This window comes from Anguilla anguilla, chromosome 14 (assembly GCF_013347855.1).
Source record: "Anguilla anguilla isolate fAngAng1 chromosome 14, fAngAng1.pri, whole genome shotgun sequence".
Taxonomy (NCBI): domain Eukaryota; kingdom Metazoa; phylum Chordata; class Actinopteri; order Anguilliformes; family Anguillidae; genus Anguilla; species Anguilla anguilla.
Genome location: NC_049214.1, coordinates 14,981,833 through 15,000,598, shown reverse-complemented (window position 1 = coordinate 15,000,598; position 18,766 = coordinate 14,981,833). Strand labels below are relative to the sequence as shown.

Here is an 18,766-nt window from a genome sequence, read left to right as displayed (position 1 = left end):
TTCAGTTTGGTTTTGTGTGACCTCAAAATATCATTGGGAACGCGTCTGTAGACCACTGTTTTAACAAAATATTCTTTACACACTTCCAAGTCTTGCAAGTCAGGCATTCCTTCCCAAGTCCCTGCTCCATCCCTACCTCTTCACCAATATCAGAACAAATCTAAAATTTACCCGAAAATGGTTATTTAATCCTGAGGCAGGCTCACTTCTATCCATTTGCTGTATTTTGACAGAAATCCCCTGGTTATTCTGTATTGATTGTTACTGCATTTAAAGGACTGACTGCACTCCCTTGCCTTGTATGTTCAATATTTGGTTCCCACCTTAGAGTTTGAATGCAATTAACCCGCTCACTTTGGCGCAAATGGATAAGTAGATCTTTTGTTGATTGACAGCAGAATGAAAATACAATAACAGTTTAGCTATATTGTAAAAATACACCTAAGTTTAGAATGTAAAAAGGCCAGTGAGCATGAAACTACAAATACTGTTTGGGGAGACACATTGACCTAGATTTTCTCTCACGAAGCAACAAAACAGAGTTTTTTTTTTTTTTTTTGCTCTTGGTGGATTTGACTGCAAATAAGCATTAGGTTCAATGCCCTTGAGTGTAAAACCTGATCAGCAAGGAGCCGTATGTACATGTGGAGGACTTCTATTTGAAATAATGTAGGGCCATAGCATCAACAATGACCTATAGTGTGATGTAGACAGTTTTAATGAAATTATGGGGTACGCTGTGCAAGAACATTTAACCATATCACTCTGATTATTACATTACACTACATTACATGATTATGTATTTGGGTCTTTTATATATAATTCAGTGGCTCCTTTATTTCCACACATTTGTGTGATTAGAACATTATTTAGTCAAACTGATAATTATACATACTGTTTTATTCAGTTTTATAAATAGAATGCTTGAGAAAATTGACCATTGACACTTAACCACTCTCAAAACCCTTAACCTGCCATAGAACAGATACGATTATTTAGAATAAATTGATAGTAGAGACCTATTTAAAAGAAAACTGTCCATAACTGTCCCTGTCAATTGATAAGAAATGTATCATTGAATGTATACAATAAAAAATATTCAGGAATTAGATGCTTATTTGAATTTCCTGATTATGAATGTTAATACTTGCATCTGAATATACCATGCTTTGCAGTTACTGCAGGAAATATTACGCAATAAAAATTGTATTCCATTCTAAAGTACATGATGCATACAGATTAATTTAATAAAGTAGCAATTATAGTGCCCAATAACTCCAAGAGGCAATTATGGTTGTCAAGCACTTAATGGGCAGTAATTGACCTCATTATTTCCCCTAGATGCACAAGAAAAAAGTAAGAAATAGGAGTATGGGTGTTAAATCAAAACTGCATGTATTTATCGATCTAACATTTGATCATAGGGAAAACAATCATCTTAATTTGGCAATGAGCAATTATAGGGTTCCAAGCACACATCACAAAAATAGACTGAGAAGACATTTTGGAACACAGACAAGATAGGTAGACTCACAAATAAGCAAAGGTTTTGTGAGGACTGGACACACTGGGGAAAAAAAGTGATTCATTGAAAAACAGATTCTTCCTTCAGTTATATAATTTTTAGGATCATTTGAACAAAACAAAACAAAAAAACTGGTTTCATATAAAACAAATCAAGCAGTAAATCAAGATGGTGGACATGGGTAGTCTCAATTGCGAAGTTGTAGATCTGGAATGCCCAAATGTGTGCATGAGTTGACATCAAATTTTACAGGCGCTATTAAAGTTGTGGACCAAAATGTAAATATGTGTTATAGTGCCATCATATGGCCAATACATGTATGATCTCTTCTTTGAGTAGTGGGGAGCCAATGCAGCCTATCTGCCGAACATGACTACTCTAGGACTTTTCTAGCTAAAGATACTTTATTTTATTAGGAAAAGAAAGAAAGATAGAATTCCAGCAAAAACAATTATGATGGTAGCATGGTAACAACAATCCTAAAAGTCATGCTAATATTCTTAGTACATCTCAACCTTCATAACTCAGGTATGTCAGGGTCCAAAATTCAATCAGTTTTCAATTAGAAATGAACACTGCAGAGAGCAGTTTCAGGTATTCAGGACATGCCTGCTTCTTGGAAGACCACGGCTCCATTGAAAATGTTCTCTATACTCGCACTAATGGCCTTTTTAACACCACCACAATCACTTGTCTGATTAAAGTCACAGCTGAAATGATCAGCCATATTGGTTGTATGGTAATTTTACCAAAAACGGAGAAAATAAAAATAACAAATTGGCACATTTACCTTTGGTGCTTGTCCGCTAAATATATTTAGTATATTTAATCTTATTTAAGCAAAATCCTTATTTTCAGTGTTACATTTTCTATATTACATATAGCAAGTTTGAGACTGTGTGGAAGTGTAGTATGTGGTGTGACATAGCCGGTAGGTACTGTACATATACCCATTCACATTATGCAATTTCTGAATGTCTATGAAAAAACGAGGTGAAATTCTTTGTTAACATCCATGCAAGTCCTTTCATAACTACACATTATCTAATACTGGGCGCATATCCATCCTTGACAGGTAGTGTGACAGTCACCTTTTCTAAGTTTTTCCCTGAAGAAGGGAAGAAGGGAAGACCCTCGTTTATAACCTTCTGGGAGAGCTTGTGCCAGACTGCTAATTCAAATGCAGCTGGGGTATCACCATTCTGTAGTCTTTCCATTATTCACTGACATTAGCTCAGGCCACACAATCAAGCAAAATGTATCCATTTATTCTGTTGCACAAGAACCCATAGTTCCATGGCACCCTTTTTTGGATTCAAGGCATGCCTCTTTCTTTTTTTTTTTTTTTTTTTTTTTTTTTTTGAATGTAACCAGAAAATAAATTAAACTGTATCAATGAACCAGTGTGTGTATGTGTGTCTAATTTAAAATCAAAATTTTAAATGACTAAAAACTAAAATTTGAAACTGGGCTATTCCCAGCCTCAAACATGCAATAATTATTGAGAACCTTAATGATTTATAGCCATTAAGATTAGTCATGTATATAATTTGAAAAAGTTTTGAGATTGACAGTGTGGCAGGGCTCTGTTTGCAGAAGGAATTCAGGGCAATTAGAGGACCATGCCTACTGGTTAAGTAGGCACGCACCTGGATGATGTTACGAATCAGTCCAGGATTTGAAAGTGTGCTTCTTTCCACAGTAGGCGCCTGAGAACAGGATCCCCCACAATGGGGGGAGAGAGAGCTCTTACAGACCAGAGAAAAGGCTGAAAAATACTCGTATGATTTCATTTATTTTGTCTTTTTTATTTTAGTTTATTGTTTTTGCCCAGATCCCGTGAGGGTGACAAACACATTTTTTTGTTTGTGTTTGTGATTACGCTCTCTCTCTCTCTCTCTCTCTCTCTCTCTCTCTCGCTACTCCCAATAAAATGCCGGAGATATCCAGAATTTCCGCATCTCCCTGTGTCCAGCTCTTCTGTCCCTATCAGGGTAGTCACAACGTGTGACAGACAGTTTTTGTGATTCGAATGCAGAATTTTTAAAAACATTTGTTTGACCCTTTTTTGGTTGAGTTGGTCAGATTGCTCTTAACAAGTGTTTCAACATAGTGGTGAACACCTGTTTTCAAAAATCCAGGTGACATTTTCAACTAGTTTACACCCAATATCTACAATATGTGCCTTGCTTGATGGCTGAACTTAGGTATTTCAGAAGGCTAGCTTTTGAAATGTCACCAGCAATGAAAAAATCTCCAGTTTCTAGATGTTCTCAGAAAGATTTGACTTTTTCCTAGTCTCTCCTTAAGTTTACCACTGTCACTGAATTTTAAAACTCTATTTGAGGGCAGCTTTTGCATGAACCTTTTACATCAAATAGCTTTAAATGGGATGGCACATTTGCTCTTCTGTCTACTTTTAGTAGATTTAATGAATGACATTATTTAAATGTCACAAAGCTCTCTAAAGCAATGGAGAATAGAGATGCTTTCATTCACAACAGCAACTGAATTTGGTGGTAAACAATAAAGTGCACAAAATTATAAAATTCAGATTACATCAGATCCTTTTTATTAATTTAACAATCAATATTAAATACTAATTCACTGACTGAATAGCTGTTTTAGCTGATCCACAAACAATATGCAGGCATCCATACAACTGAAATCCTCTGAGGACAGAAGACATGTAGAAGATATTTTGAAATGTATTGCAATAAAATAACACCAGGGGAGTTAGTAAAAACCACTCTGGTGTTCACAAACCAAGGCAGGAACTGTCGTTCAAAGTTGAACTTCAGCTTCATGCTCTACAGACAATGGATGGGGTTCACAGAAATGCAGCAAGAAAAGTGACTGTGAAAGGAACTATACATGTACGTGACCTTATCGTCATTATTGTATGATAAGGCCATGTCTAAGTCTTGCATTACAGGATCCATGCTTGCACTGTACTCCAATTAGACAAGCCTAAAATAAGTGTACAGTTTATGAATTTATTACAGTAAATAACAACTGTTCATGAAAGCCCTGATTCCCATCCATGAAAAATTGCTGTTTCTAATATGAAACAGAGCACAACAATAATTTTTTAGCAAGATGGAAAAGCAAGGTAGCTTTCCAACTTGTGAAAGGACTGTTTATTAACACCTAAAAAATCTTTCTATGGTGGTAAAAGTACCAACTAGCTTTCAAAGAGAAATATGCATTGCACACTAGCAGAAAAGCACAAGTGAAACTCTAAAGGTAAACTGTAACTGCTGTCATTGTTTCCACAGCTGGTACACCAAGGCAATCAAAACTAGATACTGAACTCTCTTTTACCTGTACTAAGGAAACAAATGAACACACCTGACTAATCAGAAACACCTGTGATGCCATCTGTCCCAAATAGTATGATGCTCTGAAATGGGATGTCTATTTATAAAAAGTGCCAGAGTCTATTATTGGCAAATGTAAAATTGTGGAGTACTGAGCCAAATCAATAAAAAATGTCATTGTCCCAAATATTATGGTGATCACTGTGTGTGTGCGCGCGCGCGTGTGTGTGTTCTGAATGACTTATGTAATTAGTTGCCAAATATAATGATGACAAATGGGGCAGAAAACAAGCACTTACTGAATGCAAGCACTTATTGAGTATCTTCAGGCAGCGAGCCGTAACACATTTCATACTTTCTTTAACAATAATGTTGCATTTGAATTGCATCTGTGCACTTTGCATGAAAAACACTTTGCATTTATACAAAATTGTTTTTTTAAGCCCCAGCTGAATAAATTAAGCCTGAAAAACGGTAAAGAAAATGCTTAAGACAACAAAAACTGTGGCTGAAATAGGTGAACCACTCATAACTGTTCTCCAAGCCTTGCTTGGAAAATAATCAAAATATCATTTGGTAAAAATGTTACACAGTACATACATTGGTATGTATGTTTGCTTGGTAGATACATTTGGGTATGGGGTACCTGTTGGCAGAAGAAATACTTATTTATTTTAATTAGACTAAAATATCCCATTGCCCTGGAGATGTGGAGGAGAGCAGATCAGAGCTGCTTCTCTTCTCTGGCTGCTGTGCTGTCACTTACTCTTCCTTCTTCAAAACCCTAGAAGAGCTTAAAGAGCAGCAGTGTCACCATCAGACAAGCACATATGAGACTGACTGATAATCAACTCAAGGTCCAGTCTGCTTTGCTGTTTAAGATACTTTTTTCTCTCTTTCCACTGGATGAGGTCAGATTGGATCGGGCATGACAGCGCTGCACTTTCAAGAGTGATAAACATTCACAAGACGTGAAGTATTTAAAATTAGTTATATATTTTAGAGACCTTATTTTAACATTATTTCTGCTTTCTCATTCACCAAATTGCTAGTCTTGGTAGTTCGCTCAATGTCAGCATTTTAATTTTTTTTTATTGATCTTCTTTATTTTATCCACTAACATAATAATAAACTAGTTTCACCCATCAAAGTACATCTGCAGTTGTACATCTGAGTAAGTTTATTGTGAAACGAAGCACCCCCCTCCCCTCCCCAGTGTGACTCATTTCTGCCACAGAACAGAGGCAGTGTGTACAGAACAAAAATATTTTAAGTGTTCATAATTCACATTCTCTCTAGCTCTTTGCAAGATTTGAAGCCATGCTCCTTAGAGTTAATTTGTATAATAAATTAGCGTTTCATCTGAAATTATTGCTCACATTGTTCACCTTCCGTACAGTTACTGAGGTTTTGATGACAGCAGAGCAGGAGGGAGCCACTTTGGATGAACATCTGTTGTTAGATGTTCTAAAGTGCTATATGTTTTAAAAAAATATGTATGCGTATATATATATATATATGCATGGAAGGTGGATTCTAACCTGTATTGTGACAAGGACTGTTTTACTATATATAGCTAGCTACATAATTTACTTTCTGAATCAGCATGAGATCAATTTGTAGGAGTGTGCTACTTATTCTAGCTATCTACAATTAGGGAAAAGCTTGAACAGTCACGTTAAACAATTTGGTTTTGTTTCGAAAACTGTAAAATAATTGTAGTGTTATTACAAATCCTCCAAACTAATTTCCCATTGATGTTGGCCAAAAACAAGCAACAGCTGCATGTGGCATCTGACTGGTTTCTGTCAACTGCACACAAACTATATTTATAACATAACTTTTACTAAACGATTGTCCCAGACTTTAAAAAACAATCTGCAAACTGTCCATGTTGATATAATATCTTGATGACTTTATCGACCTGTTGGGCAGAGGGATTCATTATTTACTACGTGTTTCTAAATAATTGATTGCTGCCATATTTAGTGTTTATTAGATGACCAGGTCTACATCCCTGTTATAATAAGTATGCAAAATCCTCAGTGAATAGTGTGTGATAAATAGTACATTATGCTGAGCTGCCAGACCATTCATGTGAGAACAGTGCCATGGATCCAGACTCAGAGTTCCCAAGTCTTTTAGTGGACTGGCTTTAGGCAAATAAGCCCCAATAATAGCCAGTCAGGCATATTCAAATTTAATTTGAATCCATACACTAAAGGTTGTTTTGTTTCAATATGGAATAAAATTGTAAAGGAATATATTTTACACATTTTAATTTTCATCATATACAGTGTGTAATGAGCCCCACAAAAATGTGGCAGGAATATATAACCCCAAGAAACCCTGTGCCATAGCAATTTACTGTCAGCTTAACATCAAATTAAAAGTTAGAAAGTGAAACTTAATTTTGGCATGGGATGTTTTTATTTTTATTTATTTTTTTACTTTAAAAGAAAAGAGGCCCAGATGACCAGTGGAAACCCCAATATTGGAACATACAGTTTTGGATTGGCAATCAGGCCTCAATGATGCCCCCTAGTGATCACAAGGCCACTTAAAGCACAGACCAGCCCTCATTCAAAAATATCCTACATCTTCCATTCAATCCTTTGTTATACACAATGTAGTTCACACAGTGGTTCTGATAACTGTAAAATGTTTTATAAATAGCAAATGACATGTTAATTCATGTAACCTGTAATCTTTTTACAAAATCCAAGGTCAGTGTTTTTATTATCTTTGACCTATAAACACCTCAATGCAACCAGCCATATAGAGTCTCCCTGTATAAATCAGAAACTACTGCTGGTGATGAAAATGCCTGATAGCAGTGAAATAGCAGTAGGCCCTGGCAAGAAGACTATTCCTTCAAGGTGCTTGAAAAACATGCATGTTTGATGAAAGGATAAGACTTCACAAAATGGCAACACGTGGCAACAGGCCACATGCTTCTTTTGGTAAAAAATGAATGTAACACTAAAACAGCACTATAATACAATATAATAACAATATAATATAAAAACAGAAATATAATCACACAAGTGCAATGTACCTGAGAGTAGGACGAAGTGATGGAAACCCCCTTTTCCCTGCTGGTGTCTGGACAAAATCAGCACTGGGCACTTGGGCAGTGTAATTACCCAGCTAGAGGAGCCTGTTCCACTGTCTGTGCAGACAATCTCAGGGGGACAGGCAGTCACTGTGAAAGCAAAATAATCCCAGGTATAGCAGTGCTTCCTGGGCCATGGGTTCGGATGTGGAGGTCTGAGTAGCTGGTGGTGTGATGGGAGGTTAATTGTCTAGAGTCCCTTGGCCTTTGCTCTTGTGAATGTCCTTTACTGGGCTTTTTCCCCCAGAGGAAAATCAACCAGATTGCTCTCATGCCAGTCATGTCCCAGTAAAAGGCGGTCCTCCACAGCTGAAAAGCTATTTCTGTGCTAAAGTTTGTTCTGAATGGAAGGCCATTTACCGGAGTACTACACTGATCTCTATACAGTACATTAGGCTGGTGACAAATGAGCAGGGTGATGTAAGTACATTCAGCTGTAATTGGCCCAGTTGGTTGCTTTGCTTGGATGCTCACATTTTTCTCTCTGGTCAAGTGGTGTGCAGTGCTGATTACTGTTGATGCTCATGGCTCAGGATATGACAAGTGGTAGAAGATGACATCTCTTTAACACGTTCATATTCTATTGTAGTCTGTTTTTGTATTTGTTACATTGGTACAAGTTCAAATCTCAGGGGAATTTTTCACATACTGTATACACATACATTATTCTTGTAATTGTATACATGATGGTGATCGTTCACACTATGTGTGTGAATCCTTAGCCATTTTAGCTTGTTAGCAAGTTTCCTTGGTGAAAGATATTTAAGAAGTTAATGGATATTGCTATTGTTGCTATGGCTGTTTGCAACTGCACATACAATGACTCATTGCAAACTATGATGCTCATTTTTATTATTTTGGCATAAAAAAGTAGAGCATTACCTGTAACTTCTTCATCCATAGACTAATTAATTTTGAAATTAGGCTTTGTGGAGGTTTTTTGATGGACTAATCAAATCTTCTAAAAACGGTTCTGCAGAGACCTGTCATTTCCTGGGCAAAAAAAATTATTAAATACATTTTTTGGACAAACCACATTTAACATTGAAATTTTTATTTCATTTTGGAGAATGCATTGCAGAGTTTTCCAGAACAAAAATAATTTTATTGTGAGCAAACACTAAAGACAAAGTTAACAGTGTAAAATAGTTTTCAGATAGCAAACTACTTAATACCGATTGCAAACCGCATTGAACCATGTTAATGTGTGAGCAATGTTCCCCTCATAACGAATGAAGGGAAGGGGTAGAGATGAACAAACAAGCTGCGATGCAACATGTCACTGTGCAGGAACAGCAGTCCTCTTCCTGCCACCTACTCAGGCTCAGTGACCCCTGTTGACCGCAGAGTGATCATGAATAATACGATGGTCTTCTTGCTAGCTCAGGCCACGTGTACTTCACCAGGCCATGTACGGCCTTCACAAATGTGCAAAGTCACTGAGTGTGTGGTTTCTGCAAAGAACAGACTAAATGATAGATGGTCGCGTGGTTGGATGGATGGAAGGTGAAAGAAATGGCAATGATACATCGATATGCAATCAATAGAGGAGAAAATTATTATTATTAATTCTTGAGTGTTACAGTATTACAATGGGAATGGGCTGCTATATTTCTGTCATAAAGAAACAGTGTATAATACCTCTAGATTGCAAATAAGTTTAAAAAGAACTAGTAGAATTAATACATTTCTGAATTTCTGTGCTGTGTTCTGTGATGTCAGGCTAAAACAGTATGTCAGATTCCAAAAGAGGACTGCTCTGTTTAAATATAGCAAAATAACAGGAAGGAGCGACCGAAAGATGTTACATTTACACCATATGTACATCATGAATATAGTATTGTTGGTGGGGGGGTAATAAAATAAAAGATAAAGAATGCCTTGGTGATATGTACTTGTCCTGTTAAAAGGCCTAATTGTTTGGATTGCAGGTGTAATGTTGTAAAATCAAATTATCAAGCAACACCAGTGCCATCTGCAGAGTGTACCTTTGCTCTTGGCAACAGGTTTTTGGTTTTATAATGCATAATGTATAATATCCTTTTTTCACTTTTGAAAAATATAGTGTTTAGATTTTTTTTTTTTTTTAAGAATGCTACAGAAATGTAATCAAGCACAAACTGCAAAACGCCACTATGGGTTTAAGGCAAAGGTGCGTGAGTCCAAACATCACCAATTTAGGTGGTATTGGTTTGGAAATACAAATGCAGCACTTTCATTATTTATCAGCTACAGTGCCATGAAAATGTATTTGGCCCCTTCATGATTCATCTATTATTGCATAACATTTGTCACACTGAATGGTGCTGAATAAACTCATCCAGGGAGTCAAAAGATCCCAGAAGAACATCCAAAGAACTGGAGGCCGCACACAAATCGATTGCATTTCACACAGTTGTCTTTAGCCGTATTCCAACTACATTTGCCAACCTGGCACTGCATTTTCTTCCCAGGAGTGATGGGTGTGCAAAACGATGCTGCGACCATGGCTGCTTTGGTGGCTGCTGCTTCTGTCTTTGGCAGCAGCTGCTTCTGTCTTCGTAGTCATGACTACAGCTCTCATGCCAGGTCCATGATAAAGTCATTCATCAGTAATTCCAGTGCTTCCTTCGGTCCCATTGTGTGATTTTGCCACCCTGCAGTGTAGTCAGAGATTATCCAAAGTCACCGTTTCAGTGGAAAACTAAAAGTAGGTGTTATTTTCACTCCGTTATAAACCTATCATTTCTATGACTAAAATGCTCACAATTATTGATCCCCACAATTAAGTACATTTGAATAATCAAATTAAATCTTCTTCAGAAAACGATTGCAGTGAATTCATTTAATTCACAGTAATTTGTATCAAAGCATTGGTCATTCAGTTGCTGAATAGTGTGCCAGAGGAGAGAGCAACTCATTTACACCTGGGCATCAGCACCTGTTACCTATTGTCTGGCAGGGGGTTTATGAAGAAAATGGCTCAATATGCCTGTATTTCTTTAATGAGTCGATTTTTACCAACTTTTTACCAAAGTTTACCAACGCAGATAATTTAAGCCCAGCTATTTGGGAAAAGTCGTGGAAGGAGGAAGGTTTTGCACTTGTGGTGTTGGAGTAATTTGCATTCTAAAGTCAAAACGCCCGATGGCATTGGCTTTGGCCTTTCTGGTGTTAAAGTTGTTTGTCAGGCTATTATACCATGAACTGCAGGCATATCTTTGGCAAGTCAGACACTAACAACAAATAAATGACAGTTTGCTGGATTAAAACATGTGCGTTGGGTCTGATATTAGAGTCTCCTGTAATAATCTTTTTTTCATATTTAACAAAATCTAGACAATTTCAGCAAATGTTTTCCAGAAACTTACAAGAATCTTTTTGATTGGGAGGTCTGTAACAAACTCTAAGTAAAATGGTTTGGTAAAATAATTTAACTAATAACTAATATCTAACCCAAACTGCCCCAGCTTGCATTGGTTATCTCCGATATCAGAACAAACATAAACACAGACCCCTCCGCCTTTAGGGATTCTGTTTCTCATCAGTATGACAGAATTCTATATTTATCAGCACCTTTAATTGAACTATCCAGCCAAGTCTAAGTAAAGCAAAAAAATAAATAAATAAATCCCACATTACAAAGGAGTCAGTCATCTGTCATCTTTGGAAGATGACTACGAATATTTAGATGTAAAATGTGTAGGCCCAACGGAGTCAACACTCAGGTATTCCAGGTGATCCTCAGATACAGGCTGTGTCCCAATACAAGGGCAGCTGCCTCGCTGCCTGCATCCTTAGAAGTTAGGTCCCTCTGAAGGCATAATCCTAACGGTAAAGAAACTTCAAAAGGAAACAAATTTGGGATGCACTTTGAAGGCAGAATGATGTCACAGAGAGTTCACTTACTCACACAAAATCAATATTTACTGTTACAGCTGACAGCATTAACTTTCCAACTTACAGAACCAACACACATCAATATGGATTCTGTCGTTGTGGCCGCAATTGTCCTGATTTTCTATTTAAGGGGAAGCAAAATCATTTTTACATTCAGCTTACTACATAACTAGCCACCAGTTCAGCTGTTTTCTTTAGTTTTAACCAGATTATCATGATTTCTATGTTTGCTGTATGTAATCCAAATTAATGCTAGCTACGTTCTTCTGTTGGAAAGTAATCTTATTAGGCTATTAGCAAGTTAGCTGGCTATTTCAGGGAAAACTGACCAAAATATATTTGTGTATTAAATAATTTAAATGTATTTTTAGAACAACAGATGTTCATGGTATATGCATATTTCCACTGTTTCGCTGGTTTGAGCCACCATTAATTTAATGGAAGTGAAAAGTCTGAAGAAATTGGAAAGAATTATGGGATATCCTTGCAGCTGAATGGAAGGATAACCAAAACAAGGCACCTTTTTTTGATGACTTCAGTTTTGGACATGCCTACGAAGGGAGAGTGTGAAAAATAAGTGAAAATGCTGCCTTCAAATGACTTCTAAGGTAGCTGACTTCATATTGGAACACAGCAAGTCTTATTCTCCAGCACCCTCTCTCCTCCTTACCATCCGCCACTGTGCATCCTGGTGAGTCTACTGTGTCCGACTCTTATCTTTTTCTCCATTTGTACCTCCATTGAAGATAATGGATCTCCAACAACATAAGCAGGCAGGGACATTGGTATCGATGTTTGAGCAACAAGTATTTTCCCCACATTGCATATATAGCTACAAGTTGGTTTTTCTCTTCCAGTTACATTCTTGTTTGGATGCTGTGCCCATACTCACATTATCCATAGCCTCCCCGGTGCACAAAAGTGGCAAAGCCCCAGGACAATTATGTATATATCCCGATAACAACAGTCATAGTAGTATAATTCAGTGCTTGGCATGAAAATTACATTTGGCTTTGATCTTCAGGCTTTTCTTGGCACAAGCAAGTCTAGCAAGCAGAATTTTGTTATTGAAGCCTGCAATGCTTGCTACCCAAGGGCTGGTCAGGTTGATTAAAACATGTTTCAGGTACAAATATCTGAAAGAAATTCACCAGTGTCCATAAAATATGACAGAAAATTGAAGGTAAAAGTGCCACCAGCGTACCAAACCTGCCTGCCAAATCTTTCCCTGGACCGCTACTTGGATTTATGCATTTTATACAAAATGCTTTTAAAGGGTATTTTACTTTGATTACTCCCTGTTGAATGAGTTTCATAGAATAACATGTTTACGTCACTCTGTTCTACAGCTGAACTGCCCCTCAAGTTATTCAGTTTAAGCACTATCAGGTGCAACAGGTGCACCCAAGCTTCTAACATGAGTAAACAGACTGGATTGTTTAGATGCATATTTTTCCCAACACGATGAGGACTGGTCACACAATTTGCTTTCAGTTGGCTCTCCCTCATCATAATATCTGGTGTTCTACACCCACAAATGTTTGGTTCACATTTTGTGTTCATACAAGAGGGTCCAGGTTAAAACAGCAGGAAAAGGTTTGAATTAGCCTATTAGGGACGTTGCTGAATACAAATACCATATTCGGCAGCACAGAGAGAAAGTATTAACAAACAACAAAACCTGTTTGCCTTACATTCTGTAGTTTTTTTTTATTATTTCATTAGAAGTTCATGGCATACATTAGTTCATAATGAAGATGAGAAACCTCAGTACAGTGTCTGTGTTAAACTCCACCCACTTATGGTTTTTACACAAATGCAAATACACATAATTTGATTTGTTGAAAAAATACAGATACAAATGCACCTAGTTGCATCTCCCTCCACCCCTATAGTCTACCATCATCCAGATCCTGTGGGAGTTAATGAGACACGCTGAGTAAATTAAGTCCTGTAATCATGTTTAAGATCCATGTTGAATATGACAACAATCTGTCAGGTTCATTCAGGATTTCTGCAAGGGGAACAGGAATGTAAATGAGATGTATTGCATTTATGAGCTTACAGCCAGAGGTTTAAAAATTAGGTATGTACTGTACTGAGAAGCACCACACTTTAACAACTTTTTAGGAACACATTTTGTATATTTCCAGGTATGCATGATTCATGAACTACACGAGCATTGTAGGCTATTCATATAATTATTCTCAAAGACTTTATCCGTTTCTTTTGAGATATGAAATGCTTTGCTCTGTGAAATTGACAGTAACAGGACACAGCAACCTTCACCATTGATTTTATTTGTATACGCCACTAGAATGTCAATGAGGTTTAAAAGGATTTTCTATTCCTTCTGCAAGACTAATATTTTAAAAAGTGCTTTATAGTGTCATATGTTAAGACTTCCTTTGGTAGATTGGTTGTATGGTTAAAAAGTGTATTTTCAAGTCTACCCTCCTTTTTTAACCTGCTGAAGAATACAAATTGCATTCTCTTATCCTGGTGCTTTTATCTACAAGTAATCTTCTGCTATTGACACCTTGACATTCATTCATTCATTTGTGCTAGGTACATATGTGTGGTGCATTCAAGTAAAGTATGACTATGTAACACTTTATCCCCAGTCTTTCCCTTACACATAAACGGAAACTGTAACATCAGGGACATAACCATTACAAACTACTCAGGATTGCCATAAAGAGCCTTCTCAATGGTTAAATCAATTGAGGTGGACATGCGTCATCTTTCAGATTTCAAATACACAATGAAAGCTTAATGGGTGCTTGTTTGTGCCACCACGCAAACGTTTTTCCATTTCAAAATCCCCCATCAAGGTCCTGAATGTAAGTGGGTCACCAAACACATGCTTATCCTCATCAAGGCCATATTGAAAATAAGGAAACAGTTGAGTGGCTCTCGAGGAGATAAGTCTCATGGCCATGCGCTGGATGAAGGTCATTCTTGAAAGAAATGATCCTTGGCTTCCTCCCTGCCTAATGTCTCAATGCAAATTGCATGCGCTTGTCATAAATTGAAGTTTATTAATTTATTGAACTGGTTCAGCAAATGGTGGTTTGCTCCATTAACGTTAAGTAGAAATAGTTGCACTTCCCCAGACTCAGTGATTAAAACGCTATTGGGTTTCATTACACTATAGTGGCCATCTACATGCATTAAAACAAAGCTGAGGAACAAAGCACAGACTACATTCTATCATTGCAATTTCCATAGATGCTGTCCAACAGTGCTGTAGGATATACAGGTGTTGACAGATCAGGTTTCTCTCAGGCTTGTGACTGTAATTATGCATTACATTGTAGCTGTACCCAAGTAATGAGCATTGCACTGAAAGTTCAGCTATGGGCATTCTGCACATTATGCTTCAGTTGGGATATAACCAATTGCCACAAGCAGGAACAAGACTGAGCACCTTGTGAAACAGCCCTTCGTTACTATACAGACATGTAATATAAACACTGGAAAGATTTTCTAGGTGCATGGACCTTTCATGTTAATTGAATGTGCAATTGCACATGCAATGTAGTAAAGTAATACTTCTTAAAATTTGCTACAATAATTCCTATCTGTAAGAACCATTTTAAAGACTATCTCCTGGAGAGTCCTAGTATTATATTTAGCACATTGTTATAATTATTATTACATTACATTACAGGCATTTGGCAGACGCTCTTATCCAGAGCAACGTACAACAAAGTGTATAACCATAACCAGGAACAAGTATGACGAAACCCCTAGAGAGAAGTACCGGTCCAAGTGCAGGGAACAACCGCATAGTTCAACTTGGACCCTGAAGGTTAAACTGATTAACACTAACACAACGAGAACGGCAACAACGCAATCTATGAGGAAAAAAAAAAAAAAAAAAAAATCCTTGCTTCGTTCCTGTGTTCACAATCAAAAATGTCTCCACATTCATGTATATTAGTTATGCATGTGTCCACATTCTGAAAAGCATTATTGCTATATTACAGCATCAGTAAATTCCTTCATAGTGGACATGCTATAGTATGTGCCAGCCCATTACAGGGCATGATTTTTCTGTGGTCAAATTGATATTGAAAGTGTATGGCTGTTTTGCATAATATGCACAGTGAATGTAGACACAGGGGAAACTATAACTCGGTTGCAAGTTCCAGAGCTCATAACTGCTTCATTTTAAATGGTATTTCATAGCAGCGAGCAATTAATTTACCTTATTGAAGCCAATTGCTTTCTGGAGTACGATTATATATACCTGAAGTTTAATTATGCATTCTGTATGTGTGTGTAAGCTGCAGATGAGCTGATTAACAAGACAAAGGGTACAGACATGAAAGCAGAAATAATGTCAGTTCTATGGCAGCCATATGTTTTGTCACAATGTACCAGCATGTGTGGGGTAAGAGCAAAAGTTAGAATATTCAATAAACAGTGAAAATGTTTATTCACAGCAGTGCAAAAGGTGATGTTTCAGCATTATTTAAAGTGATAAAGTATTTTCAATAATAACATGTGAGCAGTGTCTATGTGAAGCCACAGCTGCTGCCACAGTTTGCTTCAGTAAGGATTCAAAAGAAAGCTAAATAGCACAATAAAATGTTGTTATCATCTTACACTCTCATACTTAGCATTTCGTCTTTTAACACTTTACTCTTTATGGGGAGAGAGAAGACATCCAAATCTGGCACTAGTTTTTTTATTTTTTTTTAATGGTTTTTGTACAGTATACATCTCTTCCTTCTAGAACAAATTATTTAATTTTCAAAAATCAAAGAGCTCAAGGACTGTCATTGTGATCCAATTTAAGAATGGACCATCTGCTGGCTAATTTAAAAAATGTACTGTGTATCAATACATGTGTTTGTGCTACGGTGGATAATTGATATGGCACATCCTTTTCTGTACAATTCAATTTGATAATCATTTGAATGTTAATGCCAATTTGAAATTAGAATCCACGTAATGAATACTGCAGCATGTAAAATATAAATCCATATAATATGTGTGAATGCAGACTATTCATTGCAATAAATGTCACATCTGATACATCTGTATCAAAAATGATGCAGTGTATGAGAATGAATACCAAGTGTGTCCCTTATCTTGTAGTTAATTTTTACCCTCACGTGAGTTTGGGGCTGTTGTCATATTTTTCAGCACAGTGTTACACCCATATCTTAGTGTTGTATGAATGTGCCTGTAGTCCTGTTGACCAGACACAAGTTCCCATGTTAATTGCACTCATAAAGCAGTGATAAAGTCAGACTTCAGTGACCCTTCCAGTGGGTGAAGTTACCATATACTGTCAATCACCAACTGTCAATGAGCAATCAAGCCTTTCCACATTGTTTGCATATTCTCCAAATGCAAGAACAATGACTGCTTTACTAACAATAATTCAGCAAAAACCCATGGTTGCTCTGCTAACTTTGCAATTCATTAGAGGCATATGATGCAGGATTTCTGTCCTTGCTTTGCTCCTCTGTTCACAATCAAAAATGTCTCCACCTCCATTCTCAAACTCGCCTATAGCCCCAAGATAACAAAGCTAATGCACCAACAAAACAATTACTGTAGATATTGTACACAAGCTAGCTATGTCAGTAGCTTTATAATATCATATTGAAGACAGTTGTAATTAAGTCTATTTCAAAAACAGAGCAATAGCTGCATCCATACTAGTCAGGCACTCACAAGTATTCCAAAATGCTCGATTGACATATCCAATAGCAGAAACTCCAACTTCGCTGTAATTTGCAGCAAAGTTATGGGGTAGCTAGCTTTAGCTTAGTGGTGATGGAACAGTTTGACGCTAGCTGCTGCTAGTGCAGCAGCAGTAGGTTTCAGTCTGCAGTAGCTTGCCTGGAATCATGGGGAAATTCTGTAACATAAGCGTGCATATTTACAAACACATCAATTAATTGTCGCATTTATTTTTATTAAATTATTTTTGCATATTTACATAGTCTAGATTTCTGTATCTTTTGCGGCAAAGTCATGTGTCTCTCCCACCTCGTAGCTTGATGGCCAGACAGCTAACCTTGGCAAACATAACTGAATTTAGTTGCGTAATAATGTGGATCATAGCAATAACATAATGAGCCTGGTTTTATGGTGAAAATCCGGCATAGTATGTTTTTAAAGCTAACTAAGTCATAACAAAAGAACAAAAATAAATATTAAATATGAGACAAGTGACTGGGCTACAACAAGCTACTGTGTTGTGTGTTCACATCCGCATCCACTGGTTTTCTTTTGGTGTTCAGCCATCAGATTGGCCATCATCATCCTACCAGTACTAGGCAAAGAAACCAAGCAACAAGGAGTCCTCATAGTCTCTAATTACAGATTGGAACCTCAGTGATTCATTTGTGTTGTAATTGCAAACAGCTTTTAGCTTTTTTTCTATCTAGTACTGGGTAGGACCCTCATTTGCCTACAGAACAGCATGTATTCTTTGCAGCATCGCTTAATTACATTACATTACATTACAGGCATTTGGCAGACGCTCTTATCCAGAGCGACGTACAACAAAGTGTATAACCATAACCAGGAACAAGTATGACAAACCCTAGAGAGAAGTACCGGTCCAAGTGCAGGGAACAACCGCATAGTTCAACTTGGACCCTGAAGGTTAAACTGATTAACACTAACACAAACGAGAACAGCAACAACGCAGTCTATGGAAAAATACAAGCAGTAGTTAAGACAGGTGCATTAACTAAGTCACCTACGAAACAGCTACCTAGTTACAACCCTAAGCTTACAGTCAGTGTCTCAGCTGAAAAAGACAAGACTACTCGCATACTGCACAGAGAACATTTCCTGGAAAACCACTACCCCCAGTCTGCACTACCACCCACAAATAAAAATGTTCTATGGGAAACACTATATAGTGTAGCAATATCAGTTTTTGATGTCAGTTTA

The 18,766-nt window shown here is 37.1% G+C and overlaps 1 protein-coding gene across 1 annotated transcript in view; it reads right to left on the bottom strand.

Moving 5' to 3' along the window:
* LOC118212254 (aquaporin-3-like) overlaps positions 1–7,922 on the bottom strand; it is a 30,258-nt gene extending 22,336 nt beyond the window's left edge. The window contains exon 1 of the mRNA XM_035389965.1: positions 7,904–7,922. The gene's annotated coding sequence lies outside the window, so the exon portion shown is untranslated. The remainder of the gene's footprint in view (positions 1–7,903) is intronic.
* Between the last annotated feature and the right edge of the window lie 10,844 nt (positions 7,923–18,766).